This window comes from Marmota flaviventris, chromosome 13 (genome assembly GCF_047511675.1).
Source record: "Marmota flaviventris isolate mMarFla1 chromosome 13, mMarFla1.hap1, whole genome shotgun sequence".
In the NCBI taxonomy this organism is placed as follows: Eukaryota; Metazoa; Chordata; class Mammalia; order Rodentia; family Sciuridae; genus Marmota; species Marmota flaviventris.
Window position 1 is genome coordinate 18,231,262 of NC_092510.1, and position 21,087 is coordinate 18,252,348.

The window sequence follows — 21,087 nt, forward strand, 5'->3', positions numbered from 1 at the left end:
TCCTGATTCCACAGTTCAATCACTTTTTTTTTCTTACCCAAACACTTTATTTGCACTCCTCTTACAGCACTCAGTACTCCAGAGTAACTGTTTCTTCTTCTCTCTATGTCATTACAGCTTACACACAGTGGACCTTTCAGACATGGTTAATTTTATCACATTGTATAAACTATAATAATAGCTAATTACAAGGTTGCTAATGTTGACACTTAGCTTAACTTAAAAATGTTAATGTTGTGTGACGAAAGAAAAGGATAGTCAAACCTTGGCTCCATATCTGCACATGTACAAGAACACACAGTATTAGGTTTTTCCCAGTACAGCTCATCATTCTAGATGTTATTTGGAAGGAAACAGAACATAATCTCCCTAAAAGTACAAAATAGAAATTATAAACCCTTCAGACTTCATATTAAGCATGAAAATTTTATTTTGATGCACTGATGGAAGCTATGTCCATCACCTTCACTGATGGAAGCCATGTCCCTCAGCTTCCCAAGTGTCATAAAAATATTATAATCATATATTTTCACAATTGGTGTCTTCTCAAAATAGCTTTGGAGTATAATATTTTATGATTTTTTATAACAAATCATGTAACTTTGTTCCAAAACCCAAAGAAGGATAATGAATTCAAATAAAAATTTATTTTGCATAAAGATCCAACAAGGTGTTTTATATACATAATCTGGGTTTATTCTACTAAATGAAAACAAATTAATCATTTTCTGTCTATATAGCACTAAACTGGAGAGGCACATTCTATTTTCAAATGCTTAGTTATGAAGATGGATTTTAGATGAAAGGCATAAACTACTTATTCATATGAACTACTAGATAGCAAAATGAACAGAATCATCATGCTCATGGATATTGCCAGCACCTAAGAGAAAGATATACTCAACCACAAATATGCTACAGCTCTTGCCTTTCACAGTAACTATTTCATAAAGTAATTTTTAACTAGATAATTGTTTTGGTCTACCAAAATAAAACTAATATTTGCATACAACCTTATAGTTTCTATTTTACTCTGAATTATTCTCATTTTACATTTATACCATGAGTCCATGATGAAGCCAGGAGCCTGTTTATCTGTGACCACATGACACATTATCTAAGTGGCAATATATTTGCTGCTCATGAGACTTTTGCCCAGATTGAGTTTCATTATATGGTTATCTAGAGGTTTCCAAAATGTGTCTTTGGAGATGGGAGCCCATCACCTTTCACAGCTACACCTCCCTTGCTGGCCTCTCTCTAGCCTTATGTCTTTCCATCCAGGCTGTTCCCACTGTACCAGCCTTTTGTTTCTAGAAGTTGGATAATGGAATCTGATTCATACAGTTCAAGCTCCTGGAAGGGCAAAGAGGAGTTCCCTTCTTCTAAAGAGAGACCCCTGATATTTTCAACAGGTGCAACTCTATCTCCATGCTCTGGTTTACCTGGTTGAAGGATTGGGGGAAAGGTCATTGCTCCAGGAGAGGCTATCAGCAACATCCGGGAGTGGAAGGGACACTTCCCCAGCATGGGAACAAGGTGACTTGAAGCAGAGTCTTTTCCTTTTGCTCCTAGATTATTTCCCTGGTGACCAGCTGGAGCAGCTGCACAAATCTGTCCATCCCACATGGTGGCAACAGGTCAAACGAAGTGCTGCATCATGTGCATTTGCAGTGGGTTCACAGAAGAGCCTGAGCATTGTGAAAGGTAACATTCTCTGAGGGGTCCTCTAACACATCCAGTGAGAGGCTGGGGGCCAAGTAACTTTCAGAAGAGTTGGATCAATTTTTCTCTGAGTGATCACAGGAAGGCTGCTTTTAGCAGAAGTTTGCACACGACTCTTCTGACCAACTCTGGGTATTCTCTCCTTGGGAGTCTCAACTTCTCTTCCTTCAGTGTCCTGTTCATTTTTAAGGTTAATGTCAGTTTGAGGGGACCCTGAAGTGAGTCACACAGTGTCTGATTCCCTTCTCCTTCTGGGGGAGTTGTCACAAAGAGACATGCCTTGATCCATAGGGTGTCTCTGGATGGGGTCTTCACCCCCTGAAAGGCCAACCTTGCACTCTGCTGTGAGATACCCCCACAGACTCTACCCTGATCTTGGCTTCTAGGAGTGTCTCCCAGGGGAAGGAAACACTACTTTCCAGCACTGGTTTCCATATTAGGTATGCTATTATCTGTGGGAAAAAAGACATTCCTGAAAACTCCCTGCAATTCCTGTCTCTAAGCTTCCTAACCTTCCTCAGGCTCATCTCTGAGGTATCTGCCACCTAAGTCCAGAAGTAATAATCTCTAAGTGGGCTCTATTTGGTCTCCTCTAAAATCTTACTCTCTTTACAAATGTATCAGAGTTGTGGCTGAACTCTCAGCCTCTCAAGAATTGCCTTGTCCTTTTTGAGGTCCTGAATATGTCTATACTCTGCCCTGCCATACTTTTCTTGAGTAGCGTATTCCTGCTGAAGACGAGACATGGCAGCTGTTCCCACCCGCTCATTCCTCACTGTGATTTATTACTACCTCCAAAACTGAATGTTAGGAAAACCCTCCTTCAGGAAGGAATTTGAAAATTCTGAAGACAATGCCATTTCTGACAAGTTAGTTTGGGGACTAAACTAACTGGACATTTTGTCTCTGTGCAAAGGACTAGATGATCTCAGATGGGCCTTTTTCTCACTTTCTACAGCTTTTGAACTTCAATAGAGGTTAGACCAAGGGAATCCTGGAGAAGTTTTGGCACACTTCAGCCCAGGCTCTCTCTTCAGGAGAGTTGGACAGGAACCCTGGGCACATTTAGCACATGTCTCAACTCCTATTGTCAGAGACCAAGACATCAGTCAACATGTGGAAATCAGGTTCACAGGCAGCTCTCTCTGAGACCCTTCCTGGGCTCCCTGTTCCTGATCCTGCTCTGCTTCTCCAGGGGTCCCTGTAGACATTTTACAGAGCCGAGGTTTCTTTTCCTTTGCTAAATAAAGGGATGAAACCTAAGGGCTTCTCAGTCCAGAGGTCTGAGGTTCTGAGGGGCTTCCTTTGGTATCTTGGGAAGCTGTGGATGCTGGTTGGCTGCCATGTCTGGAAGGGTCATCCTGGATCCAATGGCTTCATAGTAGACCACATAATTGGCTTGTAAATGTTTTAGGTCAAAGGTTCAATGAGAGACTCATTTGTTTTTGTGGAGAGTCAGTATGTATGTGTGGTACATGGGTAGGGGGGACATTCATCTGAAAATAAAAGGAGATGACATTTTTAAAAACATCTCATCCACGATTCTACTTTCTACAATGTCGTCCTCCTCTGTCTACTAACATCCTATAAGCCAACTAACATTTTGATAAGTACTTGAGGGTAGTTTTGTAACTATAAGAACAAGACACTAAGATAACAAGGGAAACCAGAAAAACTTAACCATAACTATTTTTTTTTCACATTTGGGTCTCAGTCACTGAATAAGAAAGATAAATTTTGTCATTTATAGGAATATACAACAATTAAGTAAATATAAAATAGATGACTTTTAAAGGAAAACATAGTTTATTTTGAGATTTTTCCACTGTTTACTACTTTTACTAAGTATGTATGTTACTTTGAATTTTATAAATGGCATAGGAATTTTAAGAGTAGAAAGGGAAAAAAGCCTAAGAGGGAAAAGAAGAAGGAGGTAAAGACAAAAAAAGAAAATCTATTCAGACCCACTTTTATGACCATCCCCTACTAATCTGTCCTCCCCACATACCCCACCAACTCAGTCAGGACAGGGAGAAATAGGATGATGAAGATGGTCAGGAGGAATCCACATCAAATGTCCTCAGAGTTGCCTGTCTATCTTATGTACTACTTACCAAACTGGACCAGGACAACCTGAACTTTTAAAAATAATAATAAAACACATGATATCTTTTTCTCTAAACTAGGTTTATAAAGTAAAAGTTCTCCCCTTTCTTTATAATTTCATCCCTCAAATTCACTCATGTCTCCTCTGAGACAAAAAAAGAAAGAAAGAAAGAAAAAAGCAACAAAACCTCTGTGAGTTTTCAGTTTACCTTTGTGAAACATGATCAGCTGCTGGAAAATTTGGGAAAATGAATAAAAGAATGAATGCTCATGCTATGGCTTCAAAGTGGTTTTTCTCTGAAATTCATGGAATTCAGAATTATTAAGAGTGTAGAAACTGAAGCTGACTATGGTCTTGAGAAGTCAGGATTCTGGGTTCGGGACATAGCTCAGTGACAGAATACTTGCCTCATCTGTGAGGACCTGGGTTTAAATTCCACTACAGAAAAAAAATTGCATAAAGTGGGGGACTTTGGGAGGTGATTAGGAATAGATAACAAGATCACCCAAGTGGAACACCTATGATTGAATACTCTGGCTTTGTAAAAGGGAAAAAGATCAGAATAGATACACACATGAGTACTCCCTGTCTCTTGCCATGTGACATCCTGCACCACCTCCAGGCTCTGCCAGCTAGAAGCCCATTCATATCTGGCCCCTTGACCTAGGACCTCCAAACCATGAGCGAAAAGAAATCTTCTTTATGAAGTTAGTCAAATTCAAATACTTCATTATAGTAATGAAAATGGAATAAGACAGAAAATTAGTGCCATGAAGTGGGGCTGTTGCTAATGAAATTTGCCTTAAATATGTAGAAATGGTTTCAGAACTGGAAAAGATTGAAAGAGTTTGGTGGAGCAGACTAAAAAAGCCTATAATGTAAGTGGAGCAAAATGGGCAATTCTGGTGAGGGCTCCAAGGTAGAGGAAAATAGGTAACAAATTTAAGATGAACATGAAGATTCTATTGGAAATGTGAGAGAAAGTCAACCTTCTTATAACACTGTAAACAATTGGATACACTGTGTACAAACCATGGATTTGTGGAAACCCAGACTTAAGGATGATAGACTAATTTATCTGGCAGAGGAAATTTCAAAACAACAAAAGCATTTAGCAAATGTATAACAGGCTGCTTTGGGGCAGATGTGTAGTGAGACTTTGGAGCAAATGGAAGCAGAGAGGAAAGATTTTGAAATTATTGGCCTGATCAGGGAAAAAGCAAAGAAAAAATGTGAGGGTTCACCCAAGGAGGGAGAAGTCCAGACATAAGGTACAGCCAAGTGACTGCTTGCTAAAGACATGAGCAGAAATGCAACCCATCAGGATGACTGAGAAAAGGCCTGGAGAGCATCTTAGAAATCTTCAAGGCCACCCTTCCATCACAGACCTCTCAGAGGTCTCTGGTCTCAGATCCAAAGTTCTTTTTCCAGCTTTGCTGTGAGTCACAAGTACTGAAATGGGACTTCTGGTCCCACCCAGGGTGCTCAGTAGTTAGAAACTTCCCGATTTGGGAAGGACCAGTTCTTCTAGCCAGAGCTCCATGAGAATCAGGACATTTTAAAGGGGATGCTATGATGCTAAAATGTAATCACTTTGGTTTTATTACCAAGAACTGTGTGAAACAGACATCTCTGAACTTTTCACCATCCCTATCCCCATGCCTGATGAGTATGAACTGGAGTAACAGTAGCGATCTCAGACATCATGATGTTATTAATGCCTTTTATCCTCATCAAAATGATTCCAACTTCATAAGGATTGCTTAAAATATTCAGTATCTACTGCATACTCTGGTCTAGAACCAAGGTTCTTAATTCGGTCAACATTCATTAAGGACCTTCTATGTGGTATATGTAGGAGGAATAATGCATGGAGCTTAAATGCTTAGGGTCTGTAGATAAGCAGGAGCCAGATGAGCAAATATATACAGATAGGAAGTTTTATTAAATATGACAGCAATTTTTGTTTGGATCTACAACAATCAATATACTTCATTCTTTTTTTCTACAAAAATTAAAAATCCTAAATCTATCGAGTACTTACCTTTTTATATAAACCTTTATGATTTCCTGAAAATGACACATTGCATAACTCAAAATGGGGTTATAATAAATAACGTATAATAAACCCCTATAAATTTGGGTTAATAATTCCCTATTCAATATGTCTTCCTCTGAAGTATCTGACTCTAATCAATGGGATCTCTCATTCCCCACCAGGACAACACTCTTACTTCCCAGAGTTTTCTTATGTGGGGAAATCAGGCTCTAATCCAGCTCCTTCCAACTCACATATGTAGAGATCCCTCCAATAGTGAAACTCAGCTCATTTACAGGGACAAGTAGGGAGAGGGCATATTAAACATTCTTCATGTTTAATGGGCAAATATAGCACAATATGATGAGCAGTAGGAGGTCAGAATGCCTACTGGAGGGACATTTCAACAGATTTCTGGAGAGAGAACACCTCAGCTGAGACCTGAAGCCTATTGTAAAGTTACTGCAGACAAGAGAAGGGAGGAAAGAATAGGAATGCCCCAGGCAGAAGGAACAGCACTATGTGGAGGCTTCCAAATAAGAGAGAATTTAATCAAAAGAAACTGGCCCAGGCAGCCGGTTGTAGACACCTGAGGATGAGATTAATCACAATGACTGCAAGCTATTGAAAAATCCTTATGTGAGTTAAGAATTGCCTAAATAATAAACATAAATATAAACAGCAGTTTATAACATACTTATTCATATAAGATGACCTCTGAATTCAAAGCACTTCCAGCGGCTTCATCTCCTGGAAACAGTGAAGAGAAAGGGCTTAAAAAAAGGGCAGTTTTCTGTTTCTCCCCAAAGGGAGTTTATGACATACTCTTCCAGTGCTACTCAGCAGTGTGGTTTCCAACTAAGTTGCCTCAGGGTGTTAAAGGGGCAGTTAAATATTGACCCTGGGTCAATCTGGAGGTGTTTGCCCAGACATTGAGCACCCTATCTTTCACCGCTTCCACTGAGGAAGCAGAGGGAAGTAAATTTATGTGAGTCTCCCTAGAACTAAGAACAAACAAGGTGGTTTTTAAGTAGGACTACAAACATTTCCAGGAGCAAAATCACCTCAGAGCAGTGCAGGAAAGGAGTAGGAATGTCTAGCTTCTGCTTTCTCTCTCCAAGAGTTTTATGGCACATGCTTCCATTGATTGCCTACAAGGGATTGCATTGGAAACTTTCAAGGGGAGCCAACATGGTAAATAAACAGGGTCTCTCTGATTCAGCCCAAACTCAACATTTCATGAGCGTTCCCTCCAGCTCACCCCAACAGAAATTCCAGACCTACTCATTCTTACAGGATAGCTAAGTGCCAACAACTTCCATACCTCCTACCCAAGGGTCTGTCTCCATAATGGCCCAACTCTGAGTTGAATTGGCTTTGCATTCCTGAGTGGCCCTGGACATCAGAAAACACACAGGTGGATGTATAATATGGCCACTTCCAGTTGCTCTTTCCAAGATCAGAAGGGGCTGCGTGAATATGAGTAAAGGCATTTGTCACAGTTCTTATACCCAGCTTAGTGCAGAGAAAGTGTGAGACAAACACCCCTGATCAGCTTCATGGTGAAGACAGATGGAACTAAAAGATATATCCAGTATCCCAACCTTTCCAGGGACCTTTAGAGAGTCTGGTTCCTATCTATTCTAGTCTCAGGGGATTGATAGGATATGGCACATCTTAACCTCCAGAGGATAAACAAAACCAGAGACATCAGTCAGGACAAACATAAATGTTTGAGAGGCACCTTAATATTTCTGGCCAGGACGATAGATGAGTATTTTCTGACATGAGACCTCATTTCCTAATGACAACATTAGGAAAGGTAGTGGTCTTATCTAATGCTCAAAACCAACACAGAAAATCAATGAAAATGAAGAAAGAAGAAATTATTCCAAATAAAAGAACAAATTTCCAGAAACTGAAAATCACAGATTGGAGGAAAACTATAACTGCATTAAATGATTTAATAGAGGTATTCAGTAGCAGATTACATCAAGCAGAAAACAATATCATTAAACTTGAAGGGATGTCATTGGAAATAATCTAACCTGAGAAGAAAAGAGAAAGAAATTGAATGAAAGTAGCTTAAGAGACCTATGGCATACCATCAAGAGAAATAATATATACTTTATTGATGTTCCATAATGAGAAAGAGAGAAAGGAACAGAAAACAAAGTCAAAGGAATTAGACAAATTACTGAGCCTGGGGAAAGAAAATAGAAAGTTAGGTCCAGCTATCTAATAGAACACCAAATAAGATGAATCAAAAGACACTCATACCAAGGTACATCATAATCAAGTTGTCTAAAGATAAAGAGTTTTGAAAGCAGTAAGGGAAAAGCAAGTCATCCATAACGTTTAAGGAAGCTCCATACAATTAAGTGAATTTTGCAGCAGAACTTTGCAGGCCTGAAAGGAGTAGGATTGATTATACATTCACAACCCTGTGAAAAACCAAAACAAAACCTGCCATCGAAGAACACTATGCCTCAAAATCCTGTCTTTCAAAAATGAAGGGGTGATAAATATTTTCTCAGATAAACAAACGTGAGAAAGCTTCACCACCACACATGCCACACAAGAAATGCTAAAAGAAATTCTTTCTCCTGAAGGAAAAGGACACTAAAAAGTAACATGAAAACATATAAAAGTATAAAGCTCACCAGTAAAAATAAGTACCTTGTCAAATCAAAGACACTAATTCTGTACAGTTATAGGGAAACCAATTTTATCTCTAATATAAATTTTATAAGGCAAAACTATTAAAATCAATGAAAGCTTAAAATAATTCATTAAAAAGACATTTTATAAAAAGATGTAAAAGGTGATACCAAAAACATAAAACATGGGAGGACAAGTGTTTTAATCAGCTTTTTTTTTTTAATTTTTTATTGTTGGCTGTTCAAAACATTACATAGTTCTTCATATATCATATTTCACACTTTGATTCAAGTGGGTTATGAGCTCCCATTTTTACCCCACATACAGATTGCAGAATCACATCAGTTACACATCCATTGATTTACATATTGCCATGCTAGTGTCTGTTGTGTTCTGCTGCCTTTCCTATCCTCTACTATCCCCCCTCCCCTCCCCTCCCCTCCCCTCTTCTCTCTCTGCCCCCTCTAATGACATTCATTTGTACCCCTTGTATTATTTTTCCCTTTCCCCTCACTTCCTCTTATATATACTTTTGTATAACGCTGAGGGTCTCCATCCATTTCCGTGCAATTTCCCTTCTCTCTCCCTTTCCCTCCCACCTCTCATCCCTGTTTAATGTTAATCTTCTTCTCATGCTCTTCGACCCTACTCTGTTCTTAGTTACTCTCCTTATATCAAAGAAGACATCAGGCATTTGTTTTTTAGGGATTGGCTAGCTTCACTTAGCATAATCTGCTCTAATGCCATCCATTTCCCTGCAAATTCTATGATTTTGTCATTTTTTAATGCAGAGTAATACTCCATTGTGTATAAATGACACATTTTTTTTATCCATTCGTCTATTGAAGGGCATCTAGGTTGGTTCCACAGTCTTGCTATTGTGAATTGTGCTGCTATGAACATCGATGTAGCAGTGTCCCTGTAGCATGCTCTTTTTAGGTCTTTAGGGAATAGACCGAGAAGGGGAAGAGCTGGGTCAAATGGTGGCTCCATTCGCAGCTTTCCAAGAAATCTCCATACTGCTTTCCAAATTGGCTGCACCAATTTGCAGTCCCACCAGCAATGTACAAGTGTACCCTTTTCCCCACATCCTCGCCAGCACTTGTTGTTGTTTGACTTCATAATGGCTGCCAATCTAACTGGAGTGAGATGGTATCTTAGGGTGGTTTTGATTTGCATTTCTCTGACTGCTAGAGATGGTGAGCATTTTTTCATGTACTTGTTGATTGATTGTATGTCCTCCTCTGAGAAGTGTCTGTTCAGGTCCTTGGCCCATTTGTTGATTGGATTGTTTGCTCTCTTATTGTCTAATTTTTTGAGTTCTTTGTATACTCTGGATATTAGGGCTCTATCTGAAGTGTGAGGAGTAAAGATTTGTTCCCAGGATGTAGGCTCCCTATTTACCTCTCTTATTGTTTCTTTTGCTGAGAAAACACTTTTTAGTTTGAGTAAGTCCCATTTGTTGATTCTACTTATTAACTTTTGTGCTATGGGTGTCCTATTGAGGAATTTGGAGCCCGACACCACAGTATGTAGATCGTAGCCAACTTTTTCTTCTATCAGACGCCGTGTCTCTGATTTGATATCAAGCTCCTTGATCCATTTTGAATTCACTTTTGTGCATGGCGAGAGAAAGGGATTCAGTTTCATTTTGTTGCATATGGATTTCCAGTTTTCCCAGCACCATTTGTTGAAGATGCTATCCTTCCTCCATTGCATGCTTTTAGCCCCTTTATCAAATATAAGATAGTTGTAGTTTTGTGGATTGGTTTCTGTGTCCTCTATTCTGTACCATTGGTCCACCCGCCTGTTTTGGTACCAGTACCATGCTGTTTTTGTTACTATTGCTCTGTAGTATAGTTTGAAGTCTGTTATCGCTGTACTGCCTGATTCACACTTCCTGCTTAGCATTGTTTTTGCTATTCTGGGTCTTTTATTTTTCCATATGAATTTCATGATTGCTTTCTCTATTTCTACAAGAAATGCCGTTGGGATTTTGATTGGCATTGCATTAAACCTATAGAGAACCTTTGGTAATATCGCCATTTTGATGATGTTAGTTCTGCCTATCCATGAACAGGGTATATTTTTCCATCTTCTAAGATCTTCTTCTATTTCTCTCTTTAGGGTTCTGTAGTTTTCATTGTATAAGTCTTTCACCTCTTTTGTTAGGTTGATTCCCAAGTATTTTATTTTTTTTTTGAAGATATTGTGAATGGTATGGTTGTCCTCATTTCCATTTCAGAGGATTTGTCGCTGATATACAGGAATGCCTTTGATTTATGCGTGTTGTTTTTATATCCTGCCACTTTGCTGAATTCATTTATTAGCTCTAATAGTTTCTTTGTAGAGCCTTTTGGGTCTGCTAGGTATAGAATCATGTCATCTGCAAATAGTGATAATTTAAGTTCTTCTTTTCCTATTTTGATGCCTTTAATTTCTTTCGTCTGTCTAATTGCTCTGGCCAGTGTTTCGAGAACTATGTTGAACAGAAGTGGTGAGAGAGGGCATCCCTGTCTTGTTCCAGATTTTAGAGGGAATGCCTTCAATTTTTCTCCATTCAGAATGATGCTAGCCTGAGGCTTAGCATAGATTGCTTTTACAATATTGAGGTATGTTCCTGTTATCCCTAGTTTTTCTAGAGTTTTGAACATAAAGGGATGCTGTACTTTGTCGAATGCTTTTTCCGCATCTATCGAGATGATCATATGGTTCTTATTTTTAAGTCTATTGATGTGGTGAATAACATTTATTGATTTCCGTATATTGAACCAGCCTTGCATCCCAGGGATGAATCCTACTTGATCATGGTGCACAATTTTTTTGATATGTTTTTGTATCCGATTCACCAGAATTTTATTGAGGATTTTTGCATCTAGGTTCATTAGAGATATTGGTCTCTAGTTTTCTTTCTTTGAAGTGTCTTTGTCTGGTTTAGGTATCAGGGTGATGTTGGCCTCGTAGAATGAATTTGGAAGTTCTCCCTCTTTTTCTATTTCCTGAAATAGGTTGAAAAGTATTGGTATTAATTCCTCTTTAAAGGTTTTGTAAAACTCTGCTGTATACACATCCGGTCCTGGGCTTTTCTTAGTTGGTAGTCTTTTGATGGTTTCTTCTATTTCCTCAATTGATATTGGTCTGTTTAGGTTGTCTATATCCTCCTGACTCAATCTGGGCAGATCATATGACTTAAGAAATTTATCGATGCCTTCACTATCTTCTAATTTATTGGAGTGTAAGGATTCAAAACAATTTTTGATTATCTTCTGTATATCTGAAGTGTCTGTTGTGATATTGCCTTTTTCATCCCGTATGCTAGTAATTTGAGTTCTCTCTCTTCTTCTCTTCACTAGCATGGCTAAGGGTCTGTCGATTTTGTTTATTTTTTCAAAGAACCAACTTTTAGTTTTGTCAATTTTTTCAATTGTTTCTTTTGTTTCGATTTCATTAATTTCAGCTCTGATTTTAATTATTTCTTGCCTTCTACTTCTTTTGCTGTTGTTTTGCTCTTCTTTTTCTAGGATTTTGAGATGAAGTATGAGATCATTTATTTGTTGGTTTTTTCTTTTTTTAAGGAATGAACTCCAAGCAATGAATTTTCCTCTTAGAACTGCTTTCAATGTGTCCCATAGATTCCGATATGTTGTGTCTGTGTTTTCATTAATCTCTAAGAATTTTTTAATTTCCTCCTTGATGTCTTCTATAACCCATTGATCATTCAGTAACCTATTGTTCATTCTCCAAGTGATGTATTCTTTTTCCTTCCTTCTTTTATCTTTGATTTTCAGTTCCATTCCATTATGATCAGATAGGATGCATGGTATTATCTCTACTCCTTTATATTGTCTAAGAGTTGCCCTGTGACATAATATATGATCTATTTTTGAGAAGGATCCATGTGCTGCTGAGAAAAAAGTGTAACTGCTTGATGTTGGGTGGTATATTCTATATATGTCAATTAAGTCTAGGTTATTAATTGTGTTATTGAGTTCTATAGTTTCCTTATTCAACTTTTGTTTGGAAGATCTGTCCAGTGGCGAGAGAGGTGTGTTGAAGTCTCCCATGATTATTGTATGGTGGTCTATTAGACTCTTGAACTTGAGAAGAGTTTGTTTGATGAACATAGCTGCACCATTGTTCGGGGCATATATATTTATGATTGTTATGTTTTGTTGGTGTATGGTTCCCTTAAGCAGTATGTAGTGTCCCTCTTTATCCCTTTTGATTAACTTGGGTTTGACATCTATTTTATTTGATATGAGTATGGACACTCCTGCTTGTTTCCAAAGTCCATATGAGTGATATGATTTTTCCCAACCTTTCACCTTCAGCCTATGTATGTCTTTTCCTATCAAATGCGTCTCCTGTAGGCAGCATATTGTTGGGTCTTGTTTTGTGATCCATTCTACTAGCCTGTGTCTCTTGATTGGTGAGTTTAAGCCATTAACATTTAGGGTTATTATTGAGATATGGGTTGTTCTTCCAGCCATATTTGTTTATTTCTGTTACTAAACATGGTTTGTTTTCCTCTTTGATTATTTTCCCCCCCTTTACTGTCCTACCTCCCACTGTTGGTTTTCATTGTTATTTTCCATTTCCTCTTCCTGTAATGTTTTGCCGAGGATGTTTTGAAGAGATGGTTTTCTAGCTGCAAATTCTTTTTTCTTTTGTTTATCATGGAAGGTTTTAATTTCATCTTCCATCCTGAAGCTTAATTTTGCTGGAAACACAATTCTTGGTTGGAACCCATTTTCTTTCAGTGTTTGAAATATGTTATTCCAGGATCTTCTAGCTTTCAGAGTCTGTGTTGAAAGATCAGCTGTTATCCTGATTGGCTTACCCCTAAATGTGATCTGCTTCCTTTCTCTTGTAGCTTTTAAAATTCTCTCCTTATTCTGTATGTTGGGCATCTTCATTATAATGTGTCTAGGTGTGGGTCTCTTATGATTTTGCACATTCGGCGTCCTGTAGGCTTCTAGGATTTGGGATTCTGTCTCATTCTTCAAGTCTGGGAAGTTTTCTCGTATTATTTCATTGAATAGATTGCTCATTCCTTTGGTTTGAAACTCTGTCCCTTCCTGTATCCCAATGACTCTTAAATTTGGTCTCTTAATGTTATCCCATATTTCTTGGATGTTCTGCTCATGGTTTCTTAAAAGTCTTGCTGAGCTGTCTATGTTCTTTTCCAGTTGAAATACTTTATCTTCATTGTCTGATGTTCTATCTTCTAAGTGTTCTACTCTGCTGGTAGTATTCTCAATTGAGTTTTTAAGTTGGTTTTTTGCTTCCTGCATTTCTAGGATTTCTGTTTGTTTGTTTTTTATAACCTCTATCTCCCTGTATAGTTGATCTTTTGCTTCCTGGATTTGTTTGTGTAATTCATTGTAGAAGTGATCTTTCATTGTCTGATTTTGCTGTCTAATGTCTTCCTTGAGACTCCAGATCATCTGATGCATGTATATCCTGAATTCTTTATCTGACATTCCATCTGCTGCAGCTGTTACCTTTCTAACGTTGAGTTGACCTGCATTTCTTGTGGTCCTTTCTTTCCTTGTCTCTTCATACTGTTCGCGTTCCTTTCTACTTGTGAAACTGTTGTGCTATTGAATTTTCCCCCTATATATTTATATTGGTCTTGTATAGTTGTAAAGTCTCCCTCGCAGGCGCGGGTGGCGGCTCTGCCCCTCCTCCAATTGGGGCAATGTGCCTACCACGCCGGCAGGCCGCTGGGCCTGCTCTGCCGGTCGGTAGCAGGTCCGCCTACCTTGCAGGCACGGGCGGCGGCTCTGTCCCTCTGCGGGCCGCTAGGCTTGTTCTGTTGGTGGTCGCAGTTCTGCCTACTTTGCAGGCGCAGGCAGCGGCACTGCCCCTCTGCAGGCCTCTGGGGCTGTTCTGCCAGTGGGTTTCAGGTCCGCTTACCTTGCAGACACGGGGGGGGGGGGGCGGCTCTACCCTTCCTCAGGCCACTGGGCCTGTTCTGTCTGTCGGTTGCAGGTCTGGCCTGTTCTGTTGGTGGTCACAGTTCCGTCTACCTTGCAGGCGCGGGGGGAGGGGGCGGCTCTGCCTCTCAGCAGGCCGCTGTGCCTGTTCTGCTGGTGGGTCGCAGGCCCGCCTACCTTGCAGGAGTGGTTGGCAGCTCTGCCCCTCCGCGGACCACTGGGCCTTTTCTGTCGGTGGTCACTGTTCCGCCTACCTGGCAGGCGCGGGTGGTGGGGGGCAGCTCTGCCCCTCAGCAGGCCGCTGGGCCTGTTCTGTGGGTGGTCACAGTTCCGTCTACCTTGCTGGCGCAGGGGGAGGGGGCAGCTCTGCCTCTCAGCAGGCCGCTGCTCCTGTTCTGCCAGTGGGTCGCAGGCCTGCCTACCTTGCAGGAGTGATTGGAAGCTCTGCCCCTCCGTGGGCCACTGGGCCTTTTCTCTTAATCAGCTTTTTAACCACTGTGACTACAGGATCTGACTAGAAAAATTTTAGGGAAGGAAAAGTTATTTTGAGGGTTCATGATTTCAGAGGTCTTAGTCCATAGAAGGTCGGCTCCATTCCTGGGGGCTTGAGGTGAGGCAGAATATCATGGTGGAAGAGTGTGGCAAAGGGAAGCAGCTCAATGGTAGTCAGGAAGCAGAGAGAGAGAGAGAGAGAGAGAGAGAGATCTTCACTGGCCAGATACTAATATGTATCCCAAAGCCATGTCCCCAATGAACCACTTCCTCCAGCCACACCTGACCTGCCTCCAGTCACCACTCAGTTAATCCCATGAGGAATTAATCCACTGATGAGGTTAATGCTATAACCCAATCATTTCTCTTCCAAACCTTGCATTGCCTCACACATGAGCTTTTGGGGGACACCTCACATCCAAACCATAACAACAAGGAATAAAAATGTAAAATTTGTGTATGTGATCAAAATTAAGCTTTTATCAACTTAAAATAGCCCTTCATAAGATGTTTTTGCAACCTCAGCATAAGAACCCAGGAAAAATATACAATATATATACAAAAGATGAAAAGATCCAAAGCATAATACTACAGAAAGAAGTAAGGAACCACAAAACCATAAAAGAAGAAAGCAAGAGAGGAAGAAAGGGATTGGCTGTCTGCAAAACAACCAGAAAATAATAAAAAGGCCCTAGACTAATAAGTCCTCACCTATGAATGCTTATATTAAATGCAAGTGAAACTATCTTAAAATTGTTTTTTAATCTAAACAAAATTGACAAATCCTTACCTAGAGTACAAGAGAGAAGACTCAATATCAGAAGTGAAATAGGAAAATTATAACTGACAACACAGCAATACCAAGGATCATAAGAAACTACCATGAACAATTATATGCTAATGAATTATGCAACCTAGGAAAATGGATAAATTTTTGAAAACATATAACCTACCATGACTACACTACAAAGAAACTGGAAGTCTGAACAAACCAATAATGATGAAGGAGATTCAATCAGTAATTAAAAGTCTATCATTAAAGAAATACTCAAGACCTGATGGCTTGATGGTGAAATCTTCCAAACATTTAAAAATTAATGCCAATCCTTCTCAAACTCTTCCTAAAATCTTGAAGAGAAAGAGATATTATCAAGCTAATTTTGCAAAGCTAACATCATCCTAACACCAAAGACAAAGACACTGTAAGAAAAACAAAACAAAACAAACAAACAAACAAAAAAAAACTACAGGTCTTTATCAATGATGAACACCAAAGCAAAAATCTTCAAAAAAAATACTAGCAAATATTACCAACATTAAAAGGACCACCCGCCATGATCAAATGGGATTTATTCCTAGTATACAAGGTTGAGTCAACATACACAAATCAATATGTGATTCACCATATTGATGAATGTAAGTTAAAACCATATGATCATATAAAAGAATGGGAAAACATGTTTGACAAAATTCAACTTCCTTTCGTGATAACAAGTCTCAACAAATTGGGTATGAAAAGGATATTCCTCAATACAATAAAGGCCATATATAAATAGCCCACAGCTACATCATATTCAGTAGTGAAAAGTTGAAGGCTTTTACTTTAAGCTCATGAACAAGATGAGGATGTCTATTCTTACCAGTTCTGTTTGACACAGTATTAGAAGTCCTAGCTTAAACAATCAGGCATGAGAAATAAATAAAGGACACCCAAGAAGGACAACGTAAAATTGTCCTAATTTTACTAATCATATGCATGGTAAATCCTAAAGTCTCCATTAAAAAAAAAAAACTATTAGAAATGATCAGCAAATTCAGTAAACACAGAATTCTCATATAGAAATCAGTAGTATTTCTATATACTATTAACAAACTATCTGAGATAGAAATTAAGAAAATATTACTTACAATAGCATCAAAAAATATAAAATACTTAGAAGTAACTTTTGCCAAGGAAATGAAAGATCGATATAATGTCATAAAATATTGAATTAAAATTGACACAAATAAATGTTTTAATATCCCATGATAACCTGTGTTCGATGGATTAGAAGAATTAATATTGTTATTAATATTGTCTATACTGCCCAAAGTGACCTATAGAGTCCACACAATCCCTATCAATACTCCAAGGTTATTCTTCAAAGAAATAGAAAAACAACCCTAAAATTCATATGAAACCACAAAGGATCCTGATTAGCCAAAACATTTGTCCAAATAAGTCCAAGCTATAAGCCTCACATTACCAGATTTCAAGATATATTATAAATCTTTAGTTATCAAAATGGCATAGTACTGGCATTAAAAAAAAACAGGTATATTGTCCAATGGAAACAGTGGAGAGTCCATAAATGAACCTATAACTCTAAGGTCAATTGACTTTTCACAAAGATGCCAAGAACAAACCTTAGTTAAAGGACAGTCTCTTTTAAAAATTGTTATGGAAAAATTGGATATGAAAATACAGAAGAATTTTCATAGATACTTATTTCATCCCTTATACAAGAATAACCTCAAAATGGACCAATGATTTAACTTGAAGACCTAAAACTAAAAAATTGCTAGAAAGAAACAGGCAGAGATTTCTTGACTGTGACTCCAAAAGTATAAGCCACAAAAGCAAAAACAGACAAATGGAACCATAGCAAATGAAAAATAAATAAATAAATAAAAAGAATGAAGTAACAACCCACAGGTTGGGAGAAAGTATTCGTGAATCATATACTGGATGAAGGGCAAATATATCAAAAAATATACAAAGGAACTTAAACTACCCAATAACAACAAAACAAATAACCCTATTAAAGATAGACAAAGGACTTGAACAGGCATTTCTCTAAAGTTGACAAACATATGCCCAACAGCAACAGATAGGTGAAAAGTGCTCAACAACTCTAATCATCATACAAATAGAAATTTAAAACAACGAGATATCATCTCACCCTATTATATTGGCTATTATCAAAGAAAATAAAAGATAAATGATGGAAAGAATGTAGAGAAAAGAGAACTCAAATATACTGTTGGAGGAAATGTAAATAGGTATAGTCACTTTGGAAAACAGCATGGAAGTTGCTTTTAAAACTAAAAATAGAAGTATCATATGATCCAGCAGTTCTACCACTGAGTATAAACTTGATGGCAACAAAACCAGTATGCTGAAGATATCTGCACTCCTCTGTTCATAGTACCACTGTTCACAATAGACAAGATATGTAAATAACCTAAGAGTCTATCAACAGATGAATGGATGTTTAAAAATATACACCACAATCTTCAGCCTCTAAAAATAGGAAATTCTGTCACTGTGACAACTTGGGTGAATCTAGAGGACATAATGTTAAGCGAAACAAGCAAGGCATAGGAACAAATATTACATGATCTCACTTAAAATGTAGAATTTTAAAAGTCAAACTCATAGAGGTAGGGAGTAGGGGACAGGAGATGTACCTCAATAGTACAGCACCCGCCTAGAATGTACAAGGCCCTAGGCTGAATTCCCATTACAAGGAAAAAAGAAAAAGGAGGAGATAAGAAAAGGAGAAAGAAGTAAAAAGAGGAAAAAGAAGAAGAGAAGGAGGAGAAGAAGGAGAATTTTAAAAGAGGGAGGATAGAACAGTGGTTAGCAGAAGCTGGGAGAAGGGTATGGACAGGGAAAGGGGTAATGTTGGTCTCAAGGGGTACAAAGTCACAGTTACATAATGAAAATAACTTCTATTGTTCTATTTCACAGCAAAGTGACTGTAGTTAATAAGTAAATGTATATTTCAAAATAGCTAAAAGAGGGGATTTTTAATATTCTCACCACAATGAAATGATAAGTATTTTAAATGATAGATATGTTTTTCACTCTTATGTGATCATTCTACAATGTACACATGTACCAAAATATCACTTTTCAACCTTCATATAATAATTATTTATCAATTAAAATTTTTAAAAATCGGGCTGGGGATGTGGCTCAAGCGGTAGCGTGCTCGCCTGGCATGCGTGCGGCCCGGGTTCGATCCTCAGCACCACATACAAAGATGTTGTGTCTGCCGAAAAACTAAAAATAAAATAAAATAATAATAATAATAAAAATTTTAAAAATCAACCCAATAAATAAATTCATTCCTAGGTATTGCTAAGAGACAATGAATTATAACTCCATACACATAATACTGATACTAAATCATAAGAAATGGATACCATTCTCTTAAATGATTACTTACACATTTTGACAAACAATTTCTAAAGGCAACACATATGTTCTTGCAGTAAAAGATATTTGCAGAATGAAATTTTCTAGGAGAAAGAGGCCCATACCTTGTTTTGAAATGCAAGGTAGAAATTATAAATGACAAATTAATACTTTTTAGCACAGCGGCTTTCATACTGTGCTCTACAGAGTTCCAGTGTTGCAAGGAAGATCAGAGACAAGGACAGAAGGGGCATGGGAGAGACTGAGGGACTGCAGAACCTGCAACCCTTCATGCACTTATTGCAACAGCTCCATAAAACTTAAGTGGTAAAACTTCCTGCAAGGAAAGAATTTTACTACCAAGAAAAAACATTTGGAATCCACCAAATGAAATAATTGAGCAACTTGTTCAAGGTCATCCTGGTTGAGGATGTTGAGCACAGTGACTCTTAGGCCAGCAGCAGTCCTGCAATTTCCACTTTAGCATCTCAACCTATCTCTGAACACTCACCACGGGCACTTCTCCAACTGCCCCATCCAGTGTCCATACCAATTCTTGAAAATTAATTATACATTGATTTTACTGGTCTGATGAATTATTAATGCTTAGATTATCACTTTATTTAAGAAATATTTATTGTGAAAGTACTCAAACTTTCAGAAAAGTCTCAGGCAAAGTATAAACAGGGTGCCAAACCATCCTGTTTGCCTATGACCAAGGGTTTTCCCCAACACGTGGTTATCAGTATTAAAACTGGAACTGTCCTGAGCAAACCAAGCCAGTTAACCATCCTAAGTACAAGTCCTTTCTCCCCTCTGAGAGTAAGTTGACAATATTACTCCATCATTCCTGAGTACTTTAATGTAGAAACAAGGACATTCCCCTTCATAACTTCAGGTACAATCAGCACATCACTACCACTTTATCCTCAGACCCCATTCAAGGCTCACCAGTGGTTCCAATAATTCTAGCAAAAGGATTCCATTTCAATTTACCTGTTGCATTTAGTTGTCTCTTTAGTTTCCTTTATTCTGAGACAGTTTCTCAGTCTTTCCTTGACTTCAGGGATGTTATCTAACTCTTGAGGCAGCCATATCTGCTCTCTCTCTCTTGGATCCTTAGGATCCAAATTTCTTCAGGCACATATAGCATATTATAGTGTCATGTTTTGTTGTTGTTGTTGTTGTTTATTTGGTTTTTTTTAATACTTCCAGAGCACCAAGAATATGTTTATTTACAAAGAAGGTACTACATAACTAACTGATCAACAAATGAGAAGAGGCCAGCAGATAAAGGTAGACATGATTCAACTGGGATATTGAACTGGTTGTTCTTAGCAACCACAAAAACTGTGAGACAGCCTATTTTTCACACTCTAGGAAAACTGAAGCCTGGGAAAATTTCTCCCTCAGTTTCCGACTTCTCTGTACTCTCTTCTGAAGCCAACAGCCTTTCATCTAGAAGGGTCCCCAAACCTCAGCACCCTGGCCTAAGTCACTAAGCAGTGAGACTGAGACATTGGAAATTAGTCTGAAAGGATGTATAGGCTCAACATTTTACCCACTTCTCATTACACAGCTCATTGCTCTGAACTGATCTTATTTTTTCCGGTCTTGTTATTAGGCCCACAGTTGGATATAAAGATGACTTGGTTGTTTTCTTAGCCAACTGTGCCTATCATTTGTTAGATGAAGATGGACACTCAGATGCAGAGAGTTTAGGACCACAGCAATGCCCATAGATAGTAAATGGCCATTTGTGAGGGAATTCATGGCTTTTGGAAGGCCAGTGCTCCTTCTGCAACCATCTAACTGCAAATATGACAGTATGAAGACCCATTATCAGAAAACTGCATACCTATGACCTCACAAATCCAGAAACCAGTAACTTAAATGGAAGAAAAATAAAAATTCAGAGTTTCTTTACAACATAAAATTAAGG

General features: G+C 38.3%; 1 long non-coding RNA gene across 9 annotated transcripts in view; it reads right to left on the reverse strand.

Moving 5' to 3' along the window:
• Positions 1-275: 275 nt before the first annotated feature.
• LOC139701551 (uncharacterized) overlaps positions 276-21,087 on the reverse strand; it is a 225,985-nt gene continuing 205,173 nt past the window's right edge. For 8 of the 9 annotated variants that reach the window (XR_011704076.1, XR_011704079.1, XR_011704080.1 and 5 more), the window contains one exon: positions 276-3,221. This is a non-coding gene — a long non-coding RNA (uncharacterized lncRNA). Of the gene's footprint in view, positions 3,222-6,567; positions 6,621-21,087 lie in introns of all 9 variants that reach the window. The other variant, XR_011704074.1, reaches the window with a different exon arrangement.